This window comes from Hemitrygon akajei, chromosome 9, assembly GCF_048418815.1.
Source record: "Hemitrygon akajei chromosome 9, sHemAka1.3, whole genome shotgun sequence".
In the NCBI taxonomy this organism is placed as follows: Eukaryota; Metazoa; Chordata; class Chondrichthyes; order Myliobatiformes; family Dasyatidae; genus Hemitrygon; species Hemitrygon akajei.
The window spans coordinates 151,749,214-151,765,743 of record NC_133132.1 but is presented as its reverse complement, the minus strand read 5'-3'; positions in this window follow the sequence as shown (position 1 = coordinate 151,765,743).

Sequence of the window (16,530 nt, the reverse complement as noted above, 5' to 3'; positions counted from 1 at the left end):
GCGAAGATGAATCCTAGGATTCTGGACGGCATACAGTGGTGCTGAAAAGTTTGTGAATCCTGTGGGATTTTCTCTATTTCTGCATAATATGACCTAAAATGTGTTCAGAACTTCATGTAAGTCCTAAAACTAAATAAAAATAACTCAATTAAATAAATAACACAGAAGCATTATACTTATTCATGTATTTATTGAGAAAACTAATTCAATATTACATGTATTTGTGGAAAAAGTATGTGAACCGCTGGGGTAATGCCTTCGACAAAAACTATCTGGGATCAGGTATTCCAGTCAATGAGATGTGATTGGAGGTATGGGTTGTAGAGGTGCCCTGCCTGATAACAAAGACACACAATGTCAGGTAACTGACAGAGGATGCTCTTCTCAAGAACGATCTGTTTATGTGCACTATGCCTAGATCAGAACAACTTTCAAAAGACCTTAGAAGAAGATTTATCAGATTGAGGAAGCTGGAAAAAGCCACAAAAGCATTTCTAAAGATCTGAGTGGTCATCAGTCCACAGAAAGAGAAATTGTCTGCGAATATACTGTTGCTCAAAGCAGTTGCTACTTTCCCTAGGAGTGGGCATCCTGCAAAGATCACACCAAGAGCATAATGTGCAATGCCGAAGGAGGAGAAAAAGGACCCAAGGGTAACAGCAAAAGAACTGCAGAAATCACAAGAACTTGCTAAAGTCTCTGGTCATGTGTCCACTATAAGAAAAACACTGAACAAGAATGGTGTTCATGGAAGGACATCACAGAGGAAACCACTGCTCTCCAAAAAAACTGCTGCATGTCTCAAGTTTGCATAAGACCACCTGGATGTTCTGCAATGCTCTAGGACAATGTCCTGTGGACAGACGAGACAAAAGTTGAACTTTTTGGCAGAAATGCACACTATGTTTGGAGGAAAAAGGGCACTGCACACCAACACTAAAACTTCATCCCAACTGTGAAGCATGGTGGAAGGAGCATCAGGGTTTGGGGCTGCTTTGCTGCCTCAGGGCCTGGACAACTTGGAATCGTTGAGGGAACAATGAATTCAAAATGTTATCAAGACATTTTACAGAAAAATGTCAGGGTAACAGTCCGTCACCTGAAGCTTAATAGAAGTTGGATAATGCAACAAAACAATGACTTGTAAGACAAGAGTAAATCAACAACAGAATGATTTAAAAAAGAAAAAAAATTCTGTTTTGGAATGGCCGAGTCAAAGTCCTGACCTTAATCCAATAGAAATGTTGTTGCAGGACCTGAACTAAGCAGTTCATTCAAGGAAGCCCACCAAGATCCCAGATTTGATGCAGTTTTGTAAGGAGAAAGGCTTAAAATTTCTCCAAGCCTATGTGCAGGACTGATCAACAGTCACCAAAAACATTTGGTTGAAGTTATTGCTGTACGGGGAGTGGGGGTGGTCACACCAGTTACTGAAAGCAAAGATTCACATACTTTTCCCAACGAATACATGTAATATTTAATCAATGTTCTTAATAGATAAATGAACAAGTATAATTTTTTGTGTTATTTATTGAATTGGGTTCTCTTTATCTAGTTTTAGAATTTATGTGAAGTTCTGATTATGTTTTAGATTATATTTATAGAGAAACAGGGAAAATTCTACAGGATTCACAAACTTTCTAGCACTACTGTACATACAGTGGAATGCAAAAGTTTGGGCACCACTGGTCAAAATTTCTGTTACTATGAATAGTTAAGTGAGCAGAAGATGAACTGATCTCCAAAAGTCATAATGTTAAAGATGAAACATTCTTTTCAACATTTTAAGCAAGATTAGTGTATTATTTTTGTTTTGTACAATTTTAGTGTGAAAAAAAGAAAAGGAGCACCATGCTAAAGTTTGGGCACCCCAAGAGATTTGAGCTCTCAGATAATTTTTACCAAGGTCTCAGACATTAATTAGCTTGTTAGGGCTATGGCTTGTTCACAGTCATTGTTAGGAAAGGCCAGGTGATGCAAATTTCAAAGCTTTATAAATACCCTGACTCCTCAAACCTTGTCCCAACAGTCAGCAGCCATGGGCTCCTCTAAGCATCTGCCTAGCACTCTGAAAGTTAAAATAAATGATGCCCACAAAGCAGGAGAAGGCTATAAGAAGATAGCAAAGTGTTTTCAGGTAGCCGTTTCCTCAGTTTGTAATGTAATTAAGAAATGGCAGTTAATAGGAACGGAGGAGGTCAAGTTGAGGTCTGGAAGACCAAGAAAACTTTCTGAGAGAACTGCTCGTAGGATTGCTAGAAAGGCAAATCAAAACCCCTGTTTGACTGCAAAATACCTTCAAGAAGATTTAGCAGACTCTGGAGCAGTAGTGCACTGTTCTACTGTGCAGTGACACCTGCACAAATATGACCTTCATGGAAGAGTCATCAGAAGAAAACCTTTCCTGCATCCTCACCACAAAACTCAGCATCAGAAGTTTATAAAGGAACATATCAACAAGCCTGATGCATTTTGGAAACAAGTCCTGTGGACTGATGAAGTTAAAATAGAACCTTTTGGCCGCAATGAGCAAAGGTATGTTTGGAGAATAAAAGGGTGCAGAATTTCATAAAAAGAACACCTCTCCAACTGTTAGGCACTGGGGTGGATCAATCATGCTTTGGGCTTCTGTTGCAGCCAATGGCACGGGGAACATTTCACTAGTAGAGGAAAGAATGAATTCAATTAAATACCAGAAAATTCTGGAAGCAAACATCACACCGTCTATAAAAAAGCTGAAGATGAAAAGAGGATGGCTTCTACAACAGGATAATGATCCTAAACACACCTCAAAATCCAGAATGGACTACCTCAAGAAGCACAAGGTGAAGGTTTTGCCATGGCCCTCATAGTCCCCCAACCTAAACATCTGTGGATAGACCTCATAAGTGCAGTGCATGCAAGACAGCCCAAGAATCTCACAGAACTAGACGTGAAAATCCCCCAGCCAAGAATTGAAAGACTCTTAGCTGGCTACAGAAAGCATTTACAAGCTGTGATACTTGCCAAAGGGGGTGTTACAAAGTATTAACCATTCAGGGTGCCCAAACTTTTGCTTCGGGCCCTTTTCCTTTTTTGTTATTTTGAAACTGTAAAAGATGGAAATAAAAAAGTAATCTTGCTTAAAATATTAAAGAAATGTGTCATCTTTAACTTTATGCCTTTTGGAAATCAGGTCATTTTTTTTACTCGCTTAGCTATTCGCAGTAATAGAAATTTTGACCAGGGGTGCCCAAACGTTTGCATGCCACTGTACATTGATAATAAATGTACTTTGAATCTTGAATCTTTGACTCTTTCATGGGAAAAGCTGTTCCTAAAATCGTTCAGTGTGAATCTTCAGGCTCCTGTATCTCTTGTCTGATAGAAGTAAACATTAGAGGGCAAATTCCAGATGGTGAGCGTCCTTAGTGACTGATGTCCTTTCTTGAGGCACAGCTTCTTGAAGGAGTCTTTGATTCTGGGAAGTGTTGAGGGTCGTGTCTGTGATGAAGCAGGCTAAGTCTACAACACTCTGCAGTCATTATTTCCCTCCTGATCTCTTTTTTATCCTTTGTAGAAATTGGAGCTAATGTTGTAGCTGAAGCTGATTTCCAGGATCCAGTCAAATATGTGTTCTACATCCAAATTGACGCATTCAATAAACAAGCTGATAACAGATTGATGATTAAAATATTAAAGATTATCTTTATTGATCACCTGTAGACCAAAACATACAGTGAAATGCATCATTTGTGTCAAATCAATCAGCGAGAAAAATTTGCTGGTGATCTAACCATTGATGTCAGAATTTCAGATGGTAATGAAAGAGCATCCAGAAGTGAGATATACCAATTAGCTGAGTGGTGTCGCAACAACAACTTTGCACTCAATGCCAGCAAGACCAAAGGGATGATTGTGGACCATGAAGGGTAAGATGAGGGATCATGAACCAATCCTCATAGAGAGATCAGAAGTGGAAAGAGTGAGTAATTTCAAGTTCCTGGGTGCCAGTATCTCTGAGGACCTAACCTGGACGCAACATATCGAGACAGCTATAAAGAAGCCAAGACAGCGGCAATATTTCATCAGTAGTTTGAAGAGATTTGGTTTGTCAACGAAAACGTCTACAAATGTACCGTGGAGAGCATTTTGACTGGCTGCATCACTGTCTGGTATGGGGGGGCGCAGGAGCTGCTCCTGCACAAGATCGAAATAAGTTGCAGAAACCTGTAAAATTAGTCAGCTCTATCAAGGGTACCAGCCTCTGTAATATCCAAGACATCTTCAAGGAACGGTGCCTGAGGAAGTTGTCATCCATCATTAAGGATCCCCACCACCCAGGACATGCCCGCTCACACTGTTACCATCAGGAAGGAGGTACAGAAGCCTGAAGGCACACACTCAGTGATTCAGGAACAGCTTCTTCCCCTCTGCGTCTGATTCCTAAATGGACATTGAACCCATGAACACTACCTCACTACTTTTTGATTTCTGTTATTTTGCACTTATTTTAACATAGCTGATTACAGACATATATATACTTAACGCAACTCAGCTTTTTTCCTCCATATTTATTTTTCATTCTACTGCTGCCATAAAGTTAACAAATTTCACAGATTTCACAATTAAATCTGAATCTGAGAGTATCTTGGGCAGCTTGCAAGGAACCTTGATCTTGCAGCTGGCACTGTATAGCATTGTGCTAACTGCTATGCTACCACGTGGTCAGAGGATAGAAAATAGAGTTCATATCCTCCAACCTCAAATCTCCATGAAATTGCTGGAATTTCTTTTTGTTTACTGGATACAGCAGGCTTATTTGGATTCAACGTGATTGTTATGGTTAGTAAATCTCTTGCAAAAGGAGCCAATTGCAGTTTATGTTAACATGAAAATATTTCACTCAGATTAGATTACCATCTCCACTGTAACCTAAGAGGATCGGGGGTGTGAAGAGAAATAATTGAAATAATTGACTTGTAGACTGCCACCTTGCACTTATCATCAATTTTTTGATAACAAGAGCTAATTATTTGCTGAATCATCTCGATTTCACGTTAGGACTGATCTCCTCCAATCTGATGGCATGAATATCGATTTCTCCTTTTGGTTAACAAATTCCCCCCACTCCACCCCTCTCGTCCCCACTCTGAGCTTTTACCTCGTCTCACCTGCCATTACTTTCCACCGGGTCCCCTTCTTCCCTTTCTCCTATGGTCCACTCTCCTCTCCCATCAGTTTCCTTGTTCTCCAGCCCTTGATCTTTTCCATCCACGTGGCTTCACCTATCACCTTCCAGCTAGCCTCCTTCCCCTCACCCCACCTTTTTATTCTGGCATCTTCCCCCTCCCTTCTTAGTCCTGAAGAAGGGTTTCAGCTCGAAACATCGGCTGTTTATTCATTTCCATAGATGCAGCCTGACTTGCTGAGCTGCTCCGGCATTTTGTGTGTATTGCTTTGGATTTCCAGCATCTGCAGACTTCTTTGCGTTCATGATAGATTTGTTCACTTGGGAACTGCAGGTGAGCATCACTAAGGAAGAAATCAGAGGTCAGGTCCTTGACACCTTATCCTGATATAGTCAAAGCACGAGGAAATGACATGCTTATTCACCTCCAGAAAATCTGTAGCTGCATAAAACAGAATTAAACAGAATTCTCCTGAAACAAAAGAGCCAGTCAGGATTGGAAGGCATTAGGCCAGACTATTGATATTTGGAGAGAGTGTTTGTTCTGATATTTTTCATGTTGATCAATTAAATGAGATTTTTGTTAAATATTAATCTTCTCATTTAGAATGACTGTATGCTTCAAACTCCACATATTAAAAAGGAGGTTTAAACTGTGCTTCCAATTTTACTGAACATGTGCAACTTAATTGGGGATATATTTTAATCTGTTCAACATTACCTCCAATGAAAATCACTGGTCATTCCAATTTTAAAAAATCTTTAGAACAAGGAAAGAAAATGAGAAAATCTCACTTGTGTTCTGTTTTTAATGTTTATTTTTTGGAATCTGAGCATCACTTGTAACTTCAAATGTATTAGCCGCAGATTGAGTGGATTGCTAGGCCATTTACAAATCAGACAGATGAGGAGCGTCTGGAGTCACACGTGGGCCAGAGGAGGAATGCTTGGCAGATCTCTTCCCCAAAGAACTCTAATGAACCAGATGGTTCTTTAATGACAATTTATTCGTCATCATTAACACTATTTGCTATTTTTTTCAAATTCCAGTTTATCAACCGAATTTTTAATTTCACAGGTGGGATTTGAACTCAGGCCTCCAGCAATTTTTAGTTTGAGTTTCTGGATTACTAGTCCAATGACTTGACTAATGTGCCACCATCATCGACAAATTCCAAAAATATAGTTTTACTTGGTATTGCTTCCTTTACATTCACTTTCGTAAAATTAAAGCACCTTAAATATCTAAAATTCCATGTTTCCAAAGCTGGTGAAAAAAAGTAGCATTATTTCACTGCCTTTATTACATTATTTTTCTATTTCCTACTTGTCTTTTACTCTTGATTTTCCTAGGACCTTCTCAACTTGTGTGGACTGTAGCATATTTACTGTGATAAATATTCATGTTTATTCCACAATTCACATAAGTGGATTTCTATCTTAAGTCAATACAGACCAAACAGTTTGAAAGTTCACTTCGGGGTCAGCTTCCTTTCCAGGAGTTTCCAGAACCACATTAAATTACCAAGTAAGGAAAACTGACATGTGCATTTGTACTTGGCAAATATGCAGCTTACATTTTGCAAGGTTGTAAGAGTAATTTTTATTATAAAGGAATGCTATTTACTTCCTAAACAGCAGTCAAAACAATAACATGAACTGATTATAAGGGATTAGGAAAAATGGGGGGAATGGCATGTCCCTAAATGATTCTTTCTATTATTATTCCAATTAAAAAGAATACAATTAGTACTATGGATCCTGGAAGAATACTTGTACCTGCAAAGAAACTTCGAACTTTCAGTTTAAGATTGAGGAAACTCCATGGAAATTAAATGTCAGCCCTGAATTTTTATTTTTATTTCAATTAATTTATGATCATTTAAGTGTATGAGATAAACAGAACTTACTTGCATTTTACCAGGAAGGGCAAAACAGAACTTCTTGCTATCCTGAACAAATAAAACATTTTCAAAACATTTAGCACTGGCTTCTCAAATTGTTTTCTAGCAACTTCAAACATGCATGGAAAGGATATTAATAAATAATGAATAATTCTCAGGGAAAGTAAGCGACTGAATTTGCAGTTCAGAACACAAAGCACATTTTTTTGTATTTTTCTTTTCACCGCAGGACAAGGCTAGGAATTCAACAACATGTTTAATTTTAAATAGGAAGTGGGACTGTGACTCCACAAGGCAGAAAGATGGAGCACCTTAATAACAGACTTTTCATTGCCTGTCTGCTTCCACTGTGTAGAACCATTATTTGGCTGAAGGTGCCTCACAGAGGCAAAGTGAAACAAAAAAAATTGCTAAGCCAGTTGAGAAGATATTAGGGCTTATGATGGGCCAGTACACTAGTGTAGTGCTGAGCATAATGCTTTACAGTACAGTTTCATTTCCCACCACTACCTGTAAGGAGCTTGTACGTTCTCCCCATGACCGCGCGGGTTTCCTCCAGGTGATCTGGTTTCCTCCCACAATCCAAAGATCTGGTTGGTAGGTTAGTTGGTCATTGTAAGTTGTCCCATGATTAGGCTGGGATTAAATCAGGGGATTGCTGGGCACACTGCTCGAAGGGGCAGTGGGACCTATTCCACTCTGTATGTCAATCAATCAATCGATAAATATAGACATGATGAAGTTCGATCAAACTGAAGTTCTTTAAATGAGGAAACTGATAGAAAGTGGTGTAAGGAAGTGAGGCGATAGAGCAATGGAAGGTGAAGCAAAAGACTGGAATTAGAAGAGACAGGTACAGAGTCATAGAATCGTACTACTTGGAAACAGACTATTCAGATAGTTGTGTCAAGTACCTTCCTGTACTAATCCCAATTTCCATTTCTTGGCCCATAGATGTTTATGCCATGACAATTCTATTGCAAAAACCAAGTACCCTGAGTGATAAAAAAAAGTCTTCCTTATGTCTCCTCTAAATCTGTTGTCCCATATTATTATTAACCCAAGATACTGCCAGTAAACATAGAGGAGATTTGACCCAAAAGCTCAGCAGCAGAGACAATTTAGCAGTAAACGATACTTTATTAATAGACTACAAAATAACAGAAAACAAGAGAGAACAGAAACTAAACACACCAAGCAACATGATAAACTGTAGTCAGGGAGACTGAAAGCTAACAACAGCTAACCAAGGCCAGCTGGTTCGAAGAGTGAACAAGGACTGTGAATGAGAACTGGGGTTAAATAGGCTGCAGGTGATGAGTCTGGAGTGAGCAGCAGATGAATCACATTATCTGTATGGCAACTTGGAGGTGCCCGCATATGCGGGCCAAACATTTCAACCATCAGACTCCTGAACCAGTGTAGATAACTTCCCCTCAGCACTGTTAATTTTACCAAACTATGCACTCCCTTTCAAAGACTCTACAACTCAGATTCTCAATATTATTTATTTATTATTATTATTATTAATATTTTATTGTATTTATACAGATTTTACACGTTGCTTGTTTGTCAGTCTTTGTGTGTGCATAATGTTTCATTGATCCTATTGTAGAGAATTTCTTTGTTCTACTGTGAATACTTGCAAGAAAATGAATCTCAGGGTAGTATATGGTGCCATACATCTACTTTGATAATAAGTTTGCTTTAAACTTTGTAAATTTGTGTCAGATTGGGGTGGAGTGAAGTGGGAGAATCAGTTCAGCTGTGTAGAGTTTCCATTATGGCAACTAGTTAAAAACTGAGGACCTTTCAACATCTGGAAATATGGTACCTGAAGGTGTATGGCTGAAGGTAACAGAATTGTTGGCAATATAAAGAGACTTTCTGTACTGAGTCATTCATTAAAACTGTTAGTGCTTTTTTTTTCTGACATATTACTGCCTCAGGCGTGAGTCATTCATGCATACGAGGAGTTTTAATCTACAAACAGTGAATTCAAAAGCTGACGAAAGGGAACAGTTATTTATAAATATAATTTCCATTCTGTATTACCTTTTCAAACACCTTTTTGTCCTTTAGCTGAGGAAAATGCAGACAAAAGTGAGACAATTTAGTCTTTATTCCTAGGTTAGATGCAGTGAAAGAGCAGGCACAGCATTTTGCACATTCTACTTTGTCACTTATTCTGACATTGTAAACCTATGTGAAATTCTATTATATTCTGAGTATCCACATCACTTTTCCTGCAGAGCAAGATTGATTGCACAAGGTTTGAATAATTTCTCTTCCCATTTTCTAAACCTGTCCACAATGTAACAGCTCGTGCTGTCTTTAACGTTGTCACCCCACTCCTTCCATATTCTGTTTTCATTTTTTTAATCCCTTCCATGAATATTACAACAGGAATTATGGCTGATGTTTTCCTCCTCTGTAGTTATCAGGAAGCTCGGGACTCCTACACAGGTATAAGCAAATATAGAAACCGCAAATCTCCTGAGAGAGCTGGCTGCTGGCAGTTTCCTCACTACACGCCAATATTAAATATCCACAATGGAGCACCAGCTTCCTGTCGCATCCCAGCAAAGTCAATGACTTCACTTGACCAGTGTGGTTGTGCGGAGGGAAGTTTCACATTAGCTAATTTGGATTTTTTTTTTAAATCTATTAATTTAAGTGACAGAAAACACAGTTACAGATTTTTTTTGTTGCTTACGCAGAAATTGTTTGGAACAGAGAAAAGTGCCTTTGGATTGTGGGAGGAGCTGGGAAAGATGGTGCCAGAAGTTTTCATAGATCCAGCCAACTTCTTCCAGATTGTCCACGAAACAGCTTTTTCTTTCCTTCCTTTGTCTTCCTTTTCCTTTCTAGGTAGCTGAGATTCTGTCAGAGCCCATGATCCACAGTTCAAAGTTCAGTTCTCCGCAATCGGTGGGATGTCTTTGTGAAGAGTAAGAATTTCAGGTTGCGTGCTGTAAATGTTCTCTGATATTAAAATGAACCATTTGAACTGGCTCCACCAGACAGATAGGAAATTGACAAGAGTTCCTGCCGCACAATATTTGGGAAGCAGAATACTGCAGCAACAGCAAAGGCAACAACCACTTTTATGGCTGCTTGCTCTTTCCAAGAGACCCAAAGGGAAAGTTTAATTACAAATAGAGCTTGATTACAACAAACTCCAAAACAATAACTGGTGACAATAATTATATTCCAAAACAAACTTACAACAGAACTCTTTCTCCACAGTTAATCTGATGGTGGATAATTGTACAACTATCAACTTTAAATTATTCATGTCTCCTGCCATTGAACTACCACATTGTATTTATAAGCTGGATTTGTGACATTGAAGATAACATTAGCAATCTGCCCCAAAGATTAAATTTGTTAAAACCAAATTCTATCTTCAATGTGGACTGCTCTAATTTCCCCCTTATATAAATTCTCGTTCGGTCTGTAGGCAAGACTGCTCACTTATTGATAATGAAGGACAGGTTTATACCTGTTGATTGTTAATAGTACAGAGATTACCGAAATTTATTCTTCCATGCTACATTATCTTCAGTCATGATGTGATACAGCACAGATACGAGCTCTTTTACCCACGAAGTCTGTGCTGACCATCAAAAAACATTTACTGCATGTTGATCCTATTCTAATTCACTTTCTTCTCCTCTTCCAGTTTTTATTCCATCTCTCCTCCCCCCCAACTCTTTTTCTGGCTCCCCCCCCCTTCCTTTCCAATCCTGATGAAGGTTTCAAAGTACGTTTATTATCAAAGGATGTATACATTATACAATCTTGAGATTCGTCTTCTTACAAGCAGCCACTAGACATAAAAACCCCAAAGAACCTGAACACCCAATGTGCAAAGAAAAATAAAACAAATCGTGCAAACAATAAACGTAAGCAAGTAGCATTCAGAACTCAAGTTTTTCAAAAGAAACGAAGGCAGGCATCATTGCAGCCAGGGCCGGCCACAACCCCAGTTCACAGCAGAGCCGATTCAATGTCCTGAAACATTGACACTTCATTCCTTTCCATACACACTAGTTAACCTGCTGAGTTCCTCCAGCATTTATTATGTGTTGCTCTGGATTTCCAGCATCTGCAAAACCTCTCATGTTTATCACTTGATTCTCACCACTTTCCCATCAATTCTTCCCAGAGTCTTCCATTCATCTCAAAATGAGGCACAATTTACAGTCACAAGTCAATCTACAAGTCTGCACGTCTTTAGACTGTAGGAGGAAACCAGAGTGAACCCACATGGTCAGAGGTGAAACTACATGCAGGGGCAAGATCAGGGATCAGGACTAAACCCGGCTCTGTTAGCTAGGTTCATTCCTGATCTCTGATTGCCCTTTGGCAAATAATTAGAAAATTATTCTCATTAAGAATAACCTTAAGAATAAATCAGTAGGTGAGTTAAAGAGCTGCTATTTATGCTAAAGAGCTAATATACATACTGTATTCATGATGTAGAGAATGACACAGACGTTAGAGGGCAAACTAATTTCTGTAGGTGACTTTAGTTGGAGACTGAGTTAAAATGGAATCGGTTTATAACAAGTAGAGCAGCACAGACCTATTTATCTTAGGCACGTGCTATGCCCCAAGGATGGCTGAAGTATCTTCCTGAGATGGGCTTTTACTTCCGGCTTCTGGAGTGGCCACTGACAGATTATAATCACATAGAGCCTGAATGACGAGCTTATCCATTCGGTGGAGGAGGGAAAGCAAAGAAGTTAGACTGGTGGAGTGAACAGTGGGAGAAGCATGGAGGAAGAGTGAGTGTGGAAGATAACAAGCGTCATCCAGATGGAAAAGAAATTAGGAGCTCTTCATGCACAACCTTATAGGAATTTTCTGAATTCCCTGTCTATTTCTCCTGAGTAGGGATGTAAGCGTCTTTCAGAACCTTCAAAGCACCATAAAGTGATGTTAATCCCAGGCGTCTTGCTTATTGGCTTCAAGAATGCATGTATTCATGTATTTTTACATTCCAAAATATTAATATTAGTTTTCCAGTGCTAGTGCTTTGGGAAGCATGAGTAATATTATCAATCTACCCTTTGATGTTCTTGTCGCCATTTGCGCGATCTGGGTTTTTTTTGTGCGTTGTGGGTGGGTTCATGTTTTTCTTTGAACGACTTCCACGGTTTTATTTGTTTCATGGCTGCCTGGAGAAGCCAAATCTCAGATGTATACTGCATACGTACTTTGATAATAAATGTACCTTGAACCTTGGAAGGCAAGTTCTGTCAGGAAAACACTGTCAGTGCCAGTAAATGCAGATCTTGGAGGTAACAGATGTAGAATCATAATAACAGAGGTGGATAAGAGCAGAAACAATACGTTTAAATCATTGACTCGTTTCGATGAGATTCCGGCTGATCTCTGAACTGATGGCACATACGTGACTTTGTCACATAATAATTTTGATGATCGAAAATCTGACAATCACATATTTAAAATTAGCAATTGATTGAGCATCATTTGTCATTTGTAAAGGTTTGCTCCAGACTTCAACTACAATTTGCAGATGGAACAGTCAAATAATTTCATTCCTGTTTTGGTCTGTGCCTTCAGTCTTCGTCTCTCCCACCATAAGTAGCTTTCCCTCTCTCTTTCTATCTAACTTCTTAAATAAATTTGTATCAGACTCACTCCTCCACAACTAGAATTAGTTCTGGAACCACATCTACCAAAAAGAAACGAACTGGGTAATTAAATTCCTGCAACGAAGAACAATCTGTCCAAATCAGCAACAGCTATTAAAGTGCCAACATCAAAATAAAAAGAAGGCTTCACTTTACAGCAGAGAAATAAAAAGTGAAAGATTAAAGAAGCCAAGTTTGATAGGTATATATTCACATTGCGTCCACTTCACACAGGCAAGCTGGGCTATCAAGATGAGGCTGACGAAGAGAAACCGATTTAAAAGCTTAGATGTAATTAAACAGATGAATGATATTGTTATTGACAGACCATACTTATCCTTTCTACCTGGAGACAGGTTCATGCACTAAAATATATTTGGGAAATCTAACCAATGCATACATGCTAAAGGTTATTACATTGTTATTTGGCCATTAGAAAGCTCTGTGCAATACTGTTCACAGAGGGAGTGAAAAATAAATTGGCATCATTACTCAACTGACAGAGGAGCATATTACTTTCTTCTTCTTAAACATTCCCTGAGAGTTGTAGATGACTGATTTCCACCACTCCTGAGAAGATGTCTGTGCTTGTATTATTTTAATGTGGAATGGCCTCTGCAGACTAGCTACCACAAGAAAGAACGTGGAACATAGAACAGCACCGTGTGGCCATAATTCTCGTCCCTTCTCATAATTAGTTTTGCATTTTTGTGCTACGGTCTTGTATTTTCTTTAATGCTTTCAGCTTGAGCTCAATTATTTTATTCTGCATGGAAGAGAGATATTTCATTTCGCATGCTCTGAAGCAACTGTAACTTGTTATTCTTCCCACTTCTTCCTCTCTACCAACTACGAACTTTTAGCACAAAAGGAGGTCCATGGCCAAGATGAAGCCACCCTCAAGGTGTAGGAACAACGCCTCATATTCCATCTGGGTAGCCTCCAAACTGATGGCATGAACATCGATTTCTCTTTCTGGTGTTTTATTCCTCCCCCTTCCCCCTTCTTCTATTCCCCCCCTGTTCTTTTACCTCTTCCCATCTGCCTATTGCTTCTCCCTGGGATCCCCCTCCCCCACACTTCCATTTCTCCCCTGGTTCCCTCTCCTCTCCTATCCAATTCTTTCTTCTCCAGATGCTTACTTTTCCCATTCACTTGGCTTCAGCTACCACCTTCTAGCTAGCCTCCTTTCCCTCCACCCAGCTTTTCATTCTGACATCTTCACCCTTCCTTTTCAGTCCTGAAGAAGCGTCTTGCTGGTTACATTGACCGTTTATTCATTTCCGTAGATGCTGCCCGACCTGCTGAGTTCCTCCCGCATCTTGTGTGTGTCAGTTTGGATCTCCAGCATCTGCTGAATTTCTGGTGTTTAAATTTCAGGATCTCATGCCAGACAGCTTTGTCTTCTGAACCATTTGCTACTTTTGGTAACCGCTTCTCCACATCAGGTTTCGCATTTTCCAGTGCTTTGATCCCCTCAAGCAGAAACCAGGATGATGAAGGAAATTGCAGCGGGAAAGTAAGGTTAAATGGTTAGAAACTGAGCTGTAGAAGAAGCAGCAAACAACTGGGAGGTGCACACAGGGAAACCAAAGACCTGGAAGTTAGACTGAAGCTGGATTAAAACAGCATAAGAAAGCTGAAAACTTTTACAAAGTTGATGGCCTCCCTCCAGAATGATTGAGGCAAAAGATCAATTGATTCAGGAGTCATGGGAGACTTCAGATGCTGGAAACTGGAGCAAAAAGAAAACTGCTGGGGGGACTCAGTGGATTGAGCAACATGTGAGGAGATAAAAGGATTGTTGATGTTTTTGGGTCAGGACCTTGCAATAGGGCCATCTCTTTGCCTCCACAGATGTTGTTCGACCTCCTGAGTTCCTCCAGCCGTTCTTTTTTGTTTGCAATTGATTTATGCAGCTACTACAACTTCAATAAGGAATTTAGAAGCAACAATGCCAGACGATACCAAATTCAAGATACAGCTCACCGAATTCAAGGACCTCAGATGATAATTTTACTAATGATTCACAATGTGAGCCAATGCATACTATAATGATTTTTTACAAAGAGTTTGGCCATCTGCTGAAGCAAAAGTTGCAGGCATTATATTCTTTTTAATATGCCCAGATAGAAACTGCTATTGCTGATATCAGAAAATGAACCAGTTATACAGCTGTATGTCAGACTGTTATTTTATCATAGGTGCAAAATGATTTCAAATAAACTTTTACAGAGGCTGCCTTGTGCACATGGTGAACTTCTATGCACTAATAATATTAACAATAATTTACAAAATATAATTTTCTTAAAATATAGTAATATTTATTTATTGATTATAGCCACTTATGAACAATGTTCAGAAGGCCTTTGACGAGGTTCCACACATGAGGCTGCTTAGCAAGATAAGAGCCCATGGAATTACAGGGGAGTTACTAGAGTGGGTGGAGCATTGGCTGATCGGCAGAAAACAGAGAATGGGAATAAAGGGATCCTATTCTGGCTGGCTGCCGTTTACCATTGGAGTTACACAGGGGTCGGTGTTGGGACCGCTGCTTTTTACGATATATGTCAATGATTTGGACTATGGGATTAATGGATTTGTGGCTAAATTTGCTGATGATACAAAGATAGGTAGAGGATCAGGTTGTGTTGAGGAAACAGAGAGCCTGCAGAGAGACTTAGATAGTTTAGGGGAATGGGCAAAGAAGTGGCAAATGAAATACAATGTTGGAAAGTGTATGATCATGCACTTTGGTGGAAAAAATAAACAGGCAGACTATTATGTAGATGGGGAGAGAATTCAAAATGCAGAGATGCAAAGGGATTTGGGAGTCCTTGTGCAGGATAAAGGTTAAGCTCCAGATTGAGTCTATTGTGAAGAAGGCGAATGCAATGTTGGCATTCATTTCTAAAGGTATAGAATATAACAGCAGGGATGTAATGTTGAGGTTCTATAAAGCACTTGTGGGACCACATTTGGAGTATTGTGTGCAGGTTTGGGCTCCTTATTTTAGAAAGGATATAGTGATATTGGAGAGGGTTCAGAGAAGATTCATGAGAATGATTCCAGGAATGAAAGGATTAGCGTATGAGGAACGTCTGGCAGCTCTTGGGCTGTAATCCCTGGAGTTCAGGAGAATGAGGGGGGATCTCATAGAAACATTCCGAATGTTAAAAGGCCTGAACAGATTAGATATGGCAAAGTAATTTCCCATGATAGGGGAATCTAGGACAAAAAGGCATGACTTCAGGATTGAAGGACATCCATTTAGAACAGAGATGTGGAGAAATTACTTTAGTCAGGGGGTGGTAAGTCTGTGGAATTTGTTACCACGAGCAGCTGTGGAGGCCAAGTCATTGGGTGCATTTAAGGCAGAGATAGATAGGTTCTTGATTAGCCAGGCCATCAAAGGGTATGTGGAGAAGGCAGGGGAGGGGGGATGCCTGGAAGAATTGGATCAGCCCATGATTAAATGGAGGGCAGACTAGATAGGCCAAATGGCCTACTTCTGCTGCTATATCTTATGGTCTTATGGTCTAAACATGGACCTTGCAGGAAGTGCAAAATAGAAACTGAAATGCATTTGATCTGTGGCTTCGCAAGACGAGATGGAACTATCAGACCGTGTTGCACAAATTTGTACTGAGGACAATTGTTGCAAGCCAGTTTACTCGAGCCGAATGGGCTTTCTGCTCGAAATACTTTTAGACCATAGGATATAGGAGCAGAATTGGGCCATTTGGCTCATTGAGTCTCCTCCACCATTTCATCAAGGCTCTTCCTTTTT